Below are 11,084 nucleotides of genomic sequence, written 5' to 3' on the forward strand. Positions count from 1 at the left end.
AAAGGAAATTGGGGTTGCTTGGGGATGGGGATGGGTAGTAGAGGGGATTGGATCACAAAGTGGAGGGAGGAACTTTTGGGGATGATGTATTCATATGTCATGGGGGTATTCATATATCAATATTCATCAGATGGTACACTTTACATATGTGGTGTTCATTGTATATTAATTATTCTTAATAAAAGTATTTTTATTATACCTCATAAAATATATTTTTGAAAGGTTCTTTTGTTGCTATTTATGCTTTCTAATTCCTGGAAAGTCTGAAAAATGAACTATTAACATTTGTACTTCGCTCCCCCATTTTTTACTAAAACAATAACAATAACAAAAATTCACACTAGAACAAAACAAGAAAGCAAACAACTCCTCCTGTTTTTTAAATGGAAATTTAAAACTGTAAAAGGCAAATAAATAGAAATTTATTTCATAAATCGTATCAGCCCATACCAACATTTTATAAATGCAACATATTAAGATATTAGGCACTGTTATTCTATACTCAACCATATTCTCATATTTTATAAACCAAATAACAGAAGTCTTGTACTAGTAAAACATTTCAGCTTCTAATGACACATTTTAGGAATATTAAAATGCCATGAAAACAGAGCCCTTCTAGATTATAGTTTAATAGCTTGAACACTCTTTGATGACACATTAGTTGCTGGTAATTAGTCGGTTAATCAAAAAAGTGGTCAATGCAATGAGTAGTAAATGAGCCCTAGAGACCTAACACACAGTGTGGTGAGTATAGACAATACTGTATTATAACCATCAAATTTGCTAAGACTAGATTTTAATTATTCCAACTACTAAAAAGAAACGGTAATTATGTGATGTGATGGAGGTGCTACAATGGCAATCATATTACAATATACAGATGTATCAAATTAACATGATGTACACCTTAAATTTACACAGTGTTACGTATCAAATATATTTCAATTTTTTTAAAAAGTGGCTGAAGGGAGAAGAAAATAATACCAAAAGATACATAACATCTCTTAAAACTAAGGTTTGTATTTTGTGCATTCATTCACCAAATCTTCAGTGGAACTAAGTTCTTTTCTTTGATTTTTGGTTCCTGATTAGAAGTTTTGAATTTTTCCTTTTTTTTTTTTTTTTTTTTTTGCACAAATCACATTCATTTGCAGTATCTTCAATTTTATAGTTCCTATTTCATTATCTTGGAAATAGAATATAAAGACATTGCAGAACAGTCTGAGTGCAGAATCTTTCTGGGTTTTTACAACTAAAGATTTTTTTTTTTTTTTTACAATTGCCTCACTTGCATGTAATTCGATAATTTTTTTTAGCAACTCACTTTTTAAGCATTTTTAAGCATTTGACTTAGTTTTCATAGAATTAGAGTCTAACTCACTTGCACTCGCATTTCTCATTTTATGTAATATTTAGTTGAATTATATAATTATAATTAGTACAACTGGCATCAGCAGACTTGAGGATAAACAGCTGACTCTCGGTTAGCATGAAACCTCAAATGTAGAACCAGGTTTCCTAGGCTTGAGCATTCAGAGCCTTAGGGATATCAATCAATATGTTTTACTCTTAAGCTATTGTTTAGAGAATTCATTTGAAACACTTTAATTTTATACTCTATGTCTTTTATGTAAAAAGGTTAAATCCAAAGAAAAGATGGTGTAGTCACAGAAAAGTCAAGGATGGCAGTAATTTTAAAGAAAAATTCACAGAATAAGACAACAAAGCAACATGCTAGAAGAGGGGATGTATTAGAGTTATAATTGTGAAAGAAGTAAATATCACATTAGTGAAATATTAACTACATCAGCATTTTGGAGAGGCTTATGGAATCTCAGGGGAAATAATAGCCAAAATTCCAGACCCTATATTACTAATTCTAAATACAGAAACAATGACTTTCATGTATTACAAAAGCAATGAATGTGTCACTGTGACTATTTCAGTTAAGTAATAAAAATAAAAGCATGATTTTTATATTGCTTATCAGTCCTTCCACCTCACCTAGTTATGCATTTTCTACACCAATTTATGACTGCATTTGTATTTTCTACTATTATATTTTCTATTACAGGTTATATGGCAGTTTTGTCTCTGAAATTTCCTGTGGAATTACACAAAAGAAAAATGGCAGACCTTGCATCAATGGTTAGTTTATCATTTTTATCAATCTCTGAGGGGATTCCTAGGAAATATAATTATGCAGTTAGACTAAGAACTTGCCGTATAGCATGTGAATACAGAAGAAAACTAACTACCCATGGAAATTTCTTGAAAGACTGCCAGTGCCTTAAAAGGTGCAAAACTGGTAAAATAAATATTTATTTGGCATGTATAATTTCCATAGCTGGATTAGTGAGTAATAAAATACACACTGGTTCAGTGACTAATGTTTCTATCTCTTCCTACTTGAACTGTACAATTGCTTATTCTAATAGCACAGAGTGTGTTCACATGAAGAGATAAACAAGGTAAGTGGAATCCTTTTATCTATATTCCAACTGATATTCTAGAAGACTATGCCATTCAATTTTGAACAAAAATGGAAAACAGTAAATTGTTTTTGTTTTTTCTAAATTTCTATCTAGTTGCATCCTTGATAACAAATAGATAAAGCATCAGTATACTGGAATTTTTATCTACATGTATTCCTTTTTAAAACTTTTTTTTGGGTATTTTTTATTGTGATAAAACATACATAACATAAAAGTCACCATTGTAATTATTTTGAAGTGCAAATTTGGTGGCATTAAGTATATTCACAATGTTGTGCACCCATTACTGCTTTTCTATTTCCAGAACTTTTTTTTATCATCCCAAACAGAAGCTTCATATCATTGAAATGATAAGTCCCCGTTTCCCCCTGTTCTTAGCTTCTGATAACCTCTATTTATCCTTTCTGTCTCTATGGACCTGCTTATTCTAAGTACCTCATGTAAGTGAAATCATATAATATTTGTCCTTTTGTGTCTGGCTTATTTCACATAGCATAATCCTTTGTAGGTTCATCCATGATGTAGCATGTATTAAAATTTCATTCCTTTTTAGGGCTAAATGATATTCCATTATAACACACACACACACACACACACACACACACACAATTGTGTTTATTCATCTATCTGTTAATGAACATGTGAGTTTTTCCACATTTCAGCTATTGTGAACAATGCTACTATTAACATTGGTGTATCTGTTCAAGTCCCTACTTTAAAAAAAATTTTAAGTAGGTTTCACACCCAGCATGGAACTAAATGTGGGGCTTGAAATCACATCCCTGAGCTCAAGACCCGAGCTGAGATCCAGAGTCAGATGCCTAACTGACTAAGTCACCCAGGTGCCCCCAAGTTTCTACTTTCTTTTGTTTATATATATGGGAATAGAATTGCTAGGTCATATGGTAATTCTGTGTTTAATTTTTGAGAAACCACCACACTGTTTTCACAGTGGCTGCACAATTTTAAATTCCTATCAGCAAGGCATAGGGTTCAAATTTCTCCATATCCTGTGCCAACACTTGTTATTTTCCATTTTTTTAAATAGTCATCCTAATGGGTGAAAATTCTCTCACTGTGGCTTTGATTTGAATCTCTCTAATGATTAGTGATGTTGAGCATCTTTCTATGTTTTATTGGCCATTTGTATATCTTCAGCTAGTTCAGTTTGCTTGACTGGGTTAGGGGATGCAGGTGACTCAGGCCTTCACTCCGAGAGGTTGGAGTCATGATCACCCACTGAGGACTATGGCTGCTGCAATCACCTGTTCATAATTATTTCTAGGTAACACCAAGAGATGCCCTCACGAATCCCAAACATTATCCTGCCTATCTTCTCCTGGTAATCAGGGTTTATTTTCTCTAACAGTAGAGTAACCTCTTTCTTTGACTGCTGGCCCACTGGCATGGGGAGCCCAGAGAGACTGGTTGGTAATCAGAATTTCTAGCTCAGTGAAATTCTTACTGTGTTCTCCAGCAGAAGTGTTCTCTTGAGAATGAGAATCTAATCTGACAAAATGTAGAGTTTCAGAGAAGGAAAGCACAGAATCTGAAAATATGTCACTGATCATGGTAGTGAAAGAGATTAATCTCACTTCTTGTTTTCTGGATCTATGTATTCCAACCACTGGGGACATAGCACTATTTATAGAGCTCTAATTTAAAGCTTTCACTACATTTCAGGCACTGTGCTCTCCCCCACCCCCCTTCCCAAAATATTGGCCTTGAATTGGAGAGTTACTCGAGCCTATAAAAGTTTATTTAACCATCTAATAAGCTAGATGCTTTGGAGTAAAGAGGTATGTGCTAAAACTAATGAATCTAGTGCTCATGTGCCCACTGACATACCGCATATGCCATAAGATGGGTCCCTTCATTAGAGGGGACAGTTGTGTCAGTTGCTGTGCTGATAGACCAGTCATTCTATATGCCTCTGAAACTGTTCCCCCCGCCCCATCCCTCAGCCAACATAGTGAATCAGAAGTAATACCACAGTCCAGAGAAAATGCAATATCTAGTGCCTCCAACAATAAAGAATTCGAGAATAGAGAAGTCCCTACAAAACCTTTCAAATAAAAACATTTCAGGCTACCACCGCAATCATTATAATTAACATTACCACCATTAAGTATCATCCTTATGGCATATTCCAACACTTTACTTCACCCACACTTCACCTCAATCTTTCACAACTGAGAGTCTCAGGAATTGCAGTGGGGTCTTATCGCTGTCTCTGATCGATCCAGTTGCCAAATCCCATCCTAAGCACCTGTCTTCTACGACTACTCCTGGTACCAGTGGTCTGGGTTTAATATCTTAGATTGTGTTTGCTGGGAAATATACTCTGAGGTAGATATTGAAATGCAGAGGGTTTACTGGGTATGGTTCTCGAGAACACCACAAGTAAGGGAGTGAGGAGGGCAGGAGTGAGCAGAGGGAGAAGTAGAAGGGTTTGGCAAATCCCATGGAAATCTCTGAAGCTGAGTTTGACCTTCAGAGATGTCTCAGATTGACGCAAGGCTGTTTTGCCCCCAAATCTACCAGTCAATTGTTAGGCTGTGGGAAGGGTTGCCAGCATGGGTGAAGCAGCTCCCTCTGGTCAGGGCAACACCGTGAAAGGTACTCAGCTGTGAACACCAGCAGTCAACTTTCCCAGTGGCAGCAGAGAGGAAGAGAGAGGGGAGCTCGGGGGGGGGGGGTGAGCCACTGCATTTACTACACTAAATAAAAAAGAAAGAAGAGTTGAGACAAGTGCATTGCAGCAGATATTGTATTTGGAAGTGATCTCAGGAAGCAAGAGGGAGGGACAGGAGAGCCAAAAGAGAAGAAGGAAGGCCAGTGCAAAGATGTGCTACCCAGTTGGTCGCTGCTTTAGAAGACTGCCACTGAGTTCCATGAAATCTGAGGAGTTGCAGGAAATGTGTCACAGAAGTTTCCACCTGGGGAAAAAAAGAGAGAAGCATTTATCAGTTGGCTGTCATTGGTCAAGGGTAAAGTCCTTAAACCTCCCTGTGGTTCTGGGTTTCCCATGCATGAGTGTGGAGAATGCCAAGAAAAGGTGCTGTCAGATTGCATCTGCAAGAAGCTTGTAGAAGGATGGATTACTTCAGAACAGGGTGGAATTGAAAGGGTCTACAAAAAGTATCTAGTACTTCTGGAAATACCTGGCAGAATTTAAAATGTAAACAGTTTATGATCCACAGATTTCACTTACAGAAATTTATACTACAGAAATTTGTGCTTATAGATGCAAACACGTATGTGAATTTGATAGGCTCTAGGGTCAACTGCCTGGGTGTAAGGCCAGGTTCTGCCACTGTGCATGAGGCACCTGTGAACTATATCATGTCTCACATAAGGATGCTGACAGTGTTAAATAAATTAAACCATGCACTAGGCTTTGGATAGTGCCTTGCATATAGTGAGGTCTCTATGCATGCCAGTTATTATTAATGTAACTCTTAACTTGGATAGTGATTAAAGCTACTGTTTGCAGTGAAAAAAGATGACAAACAACCTACATACTAGGCAAAGAAATGACAGTATGGCCAAACATAGGAAACTATCACATGTGACATATGTTGTAAGTGAAAAAAACAAAGCAAAGCCAAAGTGTGGAAAAGTGTATCTAGTATGTGCTCCTATTTGTGTAAAAAGCACATTGTAAGTACTTATGCGATAGAGATTATTAGTGCTTGCCACAAGCTGCTTCTCTTCTGCTTCCTGGGCACACAGAAGATTGCTCTTTGCGGTTAAGTGGACCATGTGATTAGCTCTGGCCAGTGTGAGCCCAACAGGAGAGAAAAGCTCCTGTGTAACCTTCCAGCTCTCTCCTTCTGGAAGCCAAATGCTAGGATGGCAGCACCACAAGGTGATGTAGCTTAAACATGTAGTTTGGTACAAAACCAAAAATATAGCTACTGAGATACTGGGTTAAATTTGCTACCACAGCATAACCCAGCCTATCTTGACTAGTATGATACGATTCTGCAAAGGAGGCAGAGAAAAATGAAAACCTCCTAGGAGGGAAAACCTGGGCACCTATTGGAGTTTGGAGGAGCTGGAGGGCGACTTATTTTGTCCTCTGTATCTTTTCATGTCGCTTGAATTTTTAAACCGCAGGTGTAAGTTAAATTTTTTAATGAAAGAAATTTTAATATTAAGTGTGGTTTGGGTTAGACAGGAACCGTCAACCTTCCCTAAAACTTACGAGAAGGTACAGCCCTCATCCTCCTCAAAACAAGAACAAAAGCCAAAGACAAAACAACCTCTGCCCCCTCTCGTCCCCCCCAAAAGGCAAAAGCACAGAAATCATTTAGCTGGATTATGTTATTTTCTCCAAGAATGTTCAGCAGCTTGAATAAAGATGCAGGAAAAGAACGTTTGGGACAAGGAAAGCAGTCAGGGTAGGAAGGAGTGGGGTTTGTTTGTGGTAGCGGATGGGGAGAACGTGGTGAGGCTGTAGCCCTGGAGTTCTCGAAGAAGTGAAGAGTTTATGGGGCCATGCCAGAAGAAGTAATGTGGGGAAAGAAGTGCTGGTGACTGAGGGGGTGGACATCTGAAGGAAAAATTGTTTACTATTTGTGACCACTTCCATTACTCAGGCAAAGTCAACTGAAAGGTAACGTGGTTTTGATAGTTTGAGCAACTACTATAAAATTTAGTCTTGTTTTATGTCTCACTCTGCTTATAATATTCCGAGTGATTTCAAAATACATTGCATAGTGCACCACGCAGATGGTGACAATCAAAGAAATCTCTATCATTTTTCCTCAAGAGCTTTTGCAAGGAAATGTGTGATTTTTCTGTAGGTTTTATCTGCAAAGGGTGGTACGACATACTGCTGATCAATAGCGACCAAGCCGGATATTTGCAGGACAGTCATGACAAAAGAGGATGGCGGTTTCACAATAAGGATGAATAATGGAGAAGATAAAAGATAACCTTGACGGGTAACTCAGTTAAGAGGGAAATTGGAAATGTTTAAAGATCCTGATTCACACCAATAGGCCATTGTATGGGATTGCATCTAAACGAATAAACAATCTTTATACAGACGATTTCCTTGAGTCACAGAAAATTTTTCCTCGTGAGCAGAGAACTGTGGCATTTTGGAAACTAGATGAAAGATTTTATTAATACGAAATTATTAACATGAAGTAATAGGATCTTCCTCAACAGTACTGTAGCGAATGTTGTGGGAGAAAAATCACTCAGCGATTCAGCACCTACTGTGTGCCTAGACAAGGGGATGGGCACTGTTTGAAGAGCTATGTGATCCCTGATTTTAAGGTACTTCTGGCTCATTTGGAGAGATGTAGCATAATGGAATATTCCTCACAGGAATGATGGGAGGAAAACAAGATAGTAACCTCTGATGAATTGCAAAGAATAAAAGTGGTATAAAAATTCAGAGAAAGGTGAGCTCAGGATAGTTGAAATATATGTTGAGGGCTCAATGGAAGTTATTATTGGATGGATTCAGAACTACAAGACCAAGATTTGAATCTTCTGCTGTCATTTACTGATTTGTGACTTCGGACAAGTTTATTGAACTTGTCCTTAATTTGTAAAGTAGGAGTGATGGTATGTATCTTGCAGTACTGGAAAGAATATTCTCAGATCTGTTTCTTGTGTTTTCTGTATCACAGTCCAGTAGGAGTGGCAAGAAGCTGCATTTCCCAAGTGCTCTGCCCTAAACTGTGTCCTGCCAGATTCATACATTGAAGCTCCTCAACCCCCAAGATGACCGCATCTACAGAGAGGTTCCTTAGGAGATAAGAAATGAGGGCATAAGTGTGGGGCCCTAATCCAAGAGGGCTGTAGCCTTATAAAAAGAGGAAGAAATCTCTCCCTCTCTACTCCTTCTCCCCCTCCCTCCCTCTCTCCCCTCCCTCTCCCTCCCTCTCTCTCCCTCTTCCTCTCCTCTCTGAGGGCACAGCAAGAACACAGCCTTCTGTAAGCCAGAAAGAGAATCCTCACCAGAAACTCACCATGCTAGCACCTTGAGCCTGGACTTTTCAGCTCCCAGAACTCTGATAAATACATTTCTGCTGTTTAAGCCACCCAGTCTATGGTATTTTCTTACGGCAGCCCAAGCTGTCTAATGGAGCAGGTTTCCATCTCAGGAGGGTCAGGCCAATGGCAGATACAGGAGAAGACTAAAAAGTGGGAGGGAGGGAAAGGCCAGAGTATGTCTCTCCCTCTCTCTACCTCAGCAGCATCTCCAGCCTCTTGCATGACCTCAACTCCCTGTATTTAGCATGATTCTAGCTTCTAGCTTCTAGCTGTTGTTGGGGAAGTCTGATCGTGGATCCCAGTAGCACCAGTTCCTCTTCCTTTTGTCTCTCAAGCCTTGGGGTGCTTGTAGCTCTCTGCTCTTACAAATCTCTGGATTGCCTCACTGTCTCCCATTTTGTTACTGTCAGCTCTCCTATAATCTGTGTTATCAATTTTCCCTCTATTAGTTGTTAAATTCCCTCTATTATAAATATGTAAATATGTTTTCTGTTTTCTGGTTGAATTTTGATGAAGACAAAGGGTAAATTTTAAAATGTAACACTGTGAAGCTATAATGTGCCTTACAAGTAATAACCATATATACACAGAGGGCACACTATATGTATGTGTCTTTCCCCATCTTGCCCACGATGCCTGTGTGACCATGTTTGTGATATGTCTTCTTGGATCTAACTGATTATTCTAGAGGGCCCAAAGAGGGCTCATCACAGGTCACAGTGTTGACCTAATCGCAATCCCTCTCTCAGAGCCTGGAACTAAGGTACACAGAGGGACATTTTAGCCAGCAGTGGTCGCTGAAGCTGAGAAGCCAAGCCATGAAGTTCATGACTATGTTCTGGTGAGTAAAAGATTCTGGTGGAGAAAGAGGACCAAAGAGTAGGTCACATGGCTCCTGAGAAGTAGAGAGTATAGCCTTGGTTCCAGGTAACTTTCAACTCCCCAGTGCTAGTTTTGTACAGGTCTGGTATTCCCACCGTCACATTTCATGAAATTTTTAAAATGTTTTCCATAAAGTTACCTTCACTGGGGCTAGCTTCTTTGGATATCTGTGTTTTTGAGTGCTTGATCATGCATCCATCCATGTACGCATACACACATGTGCACACACACACACACACACTTCTGCAGACTTTGAGCTGCCTTTAAAAATATTTAGCTTGTGGTCGGGCAAAGAGACATTCATATGGAATTCTGCTGAGGATGAACAACATGAGCAAAAGTTCATGGATGAGAGAGATGAGACTCTAGAATATCTGGTTGACTGCTCTGCTTGTTTTAGCTAACAGAGTTTACCATTATGTCTAGAGGCAAATTGTTTTTAAGTTAAATATAGTTGGAATGTTATAGCCCTTACTCTATATAGAAAACTAATAATGTTGGTGTTCCCTAAAGTCTGACTTAAAAGAACATAATTTTAACATTCACAAAAGAGCAGTAATCATTACATTAAAATATATTAAAAACCAGATTTATAAGCAGCATGTTTCCATGCCCTGAAGGTCATGCCACCAGGTTTCTGCAAAATTGGGTCGGGAAGAAAATTCAGTAACAAAGGGACTCTCTCTGGAAACCATCCTATTTGTAGTTTCTTGAAGATAAAATGTTGAATCTCAGAGCACCTACTAGATCTTCAGTACCAGACACAACAGGGTTTTTGGGTGTTGTTTTGTCTTACTATGAGGTGTTCCTGCTGTCGTTCATTCCCTGCCTAGAAGAATCTTGCTATTGAAATGAACATTCCTGTATTGATCAAATGGTTATATTCTAAAATAGGCTGGAATCTGTTTTATGACATCAATGTGAAAATGTCACTGTACAAGAAGGGATGGGGGGCACCTGGGTGGCTCAATCAATTGAGCACTGACTCTTGATCTCAGCTCAGGTCTTGATCTCAGGGTCGTGAGTTTGAGTCCTGCCTTGGGCACACAGAGCTTGCTTAAAGAATAAAAAAATAAAAATAAAAAAAAGAAGGACAGAAATGGAAATGTGGAATGTGCTGCAGAGGAGAGTCCCTGTTACAAAGTTTTAGAAGATCTTAATCGGGGCGCTTGGGTGATTCAGTTCTTTGAGAGTCCAACTCTTGATATTGGCTCATGTCCTGATCTCAAGGTCATAAGATTGAGTCTAGCGTCCGGCTCTGTGCTGACAGTGTGGAGCCTGCTTGGGATTCTCTCTCTCTTCCCCTCCCCCCCAAATAAATAAATGAACAAACATTAAAAAAAAAAAAGATATTGATCAACTTCACCAGTATCTGGAATTTGGAAGTTGTTTCTTTTAAATTAGCAATAATCGTGCCTTGGATGAAACTCATTGGCTACGATACTCCCACTGTGCAAAGCTTGGAAGTTGTTTCTTTTAAAATAAAGAGTATTTTCTGGACATAATATTTGCATGTGCTATAGTGGGTTTTACCTGATTACACAAGCCCATTTGTTAATGTGCTGTACTAATATTTATTGCCTTGCATTGCATTGTTGTTGACATCTGTCTTTTAGTTTTGGCACTTTTTCTTTATGTTCCACTCATTCTTCTGACAGCACCATGAAATGAACATGCTCCATAAGC

General features: G+C 38.6%; 1 non-coding gene across 1 annotated transcript; it reads right to left on the reverse strand.

Moving 5' to 3' along the window:
* Positions 1-10,721: 10,721 nt before the first annotated feature.
* On the reverse strand, positions 10,722-10,859 carry LOC115526064. Its single transcript, XR_003972529.1, has one exon. It is a non-coding gene; the product is annotated as a U4 spliceosomal RNA (small nuclear RNA).
* Between the last annotated feature and the right edge of the window lie 225 nt (positions 10,860-11,084).

The sequence above is a fragment of the Lynx canadensis genome, chromosome A1, assembly GCF_007474595.2.
Source record: "Lynx canadensis isolate LIC74 chromosome A1, mLynCan4.pri.v2, whole genome shotgun sequence".
Lineage (NCBI taxonomy): Eukaryota > Metazoa > Chordata > Mammalia > Carnivora > Felidae > Lynx > Lynx canadensis.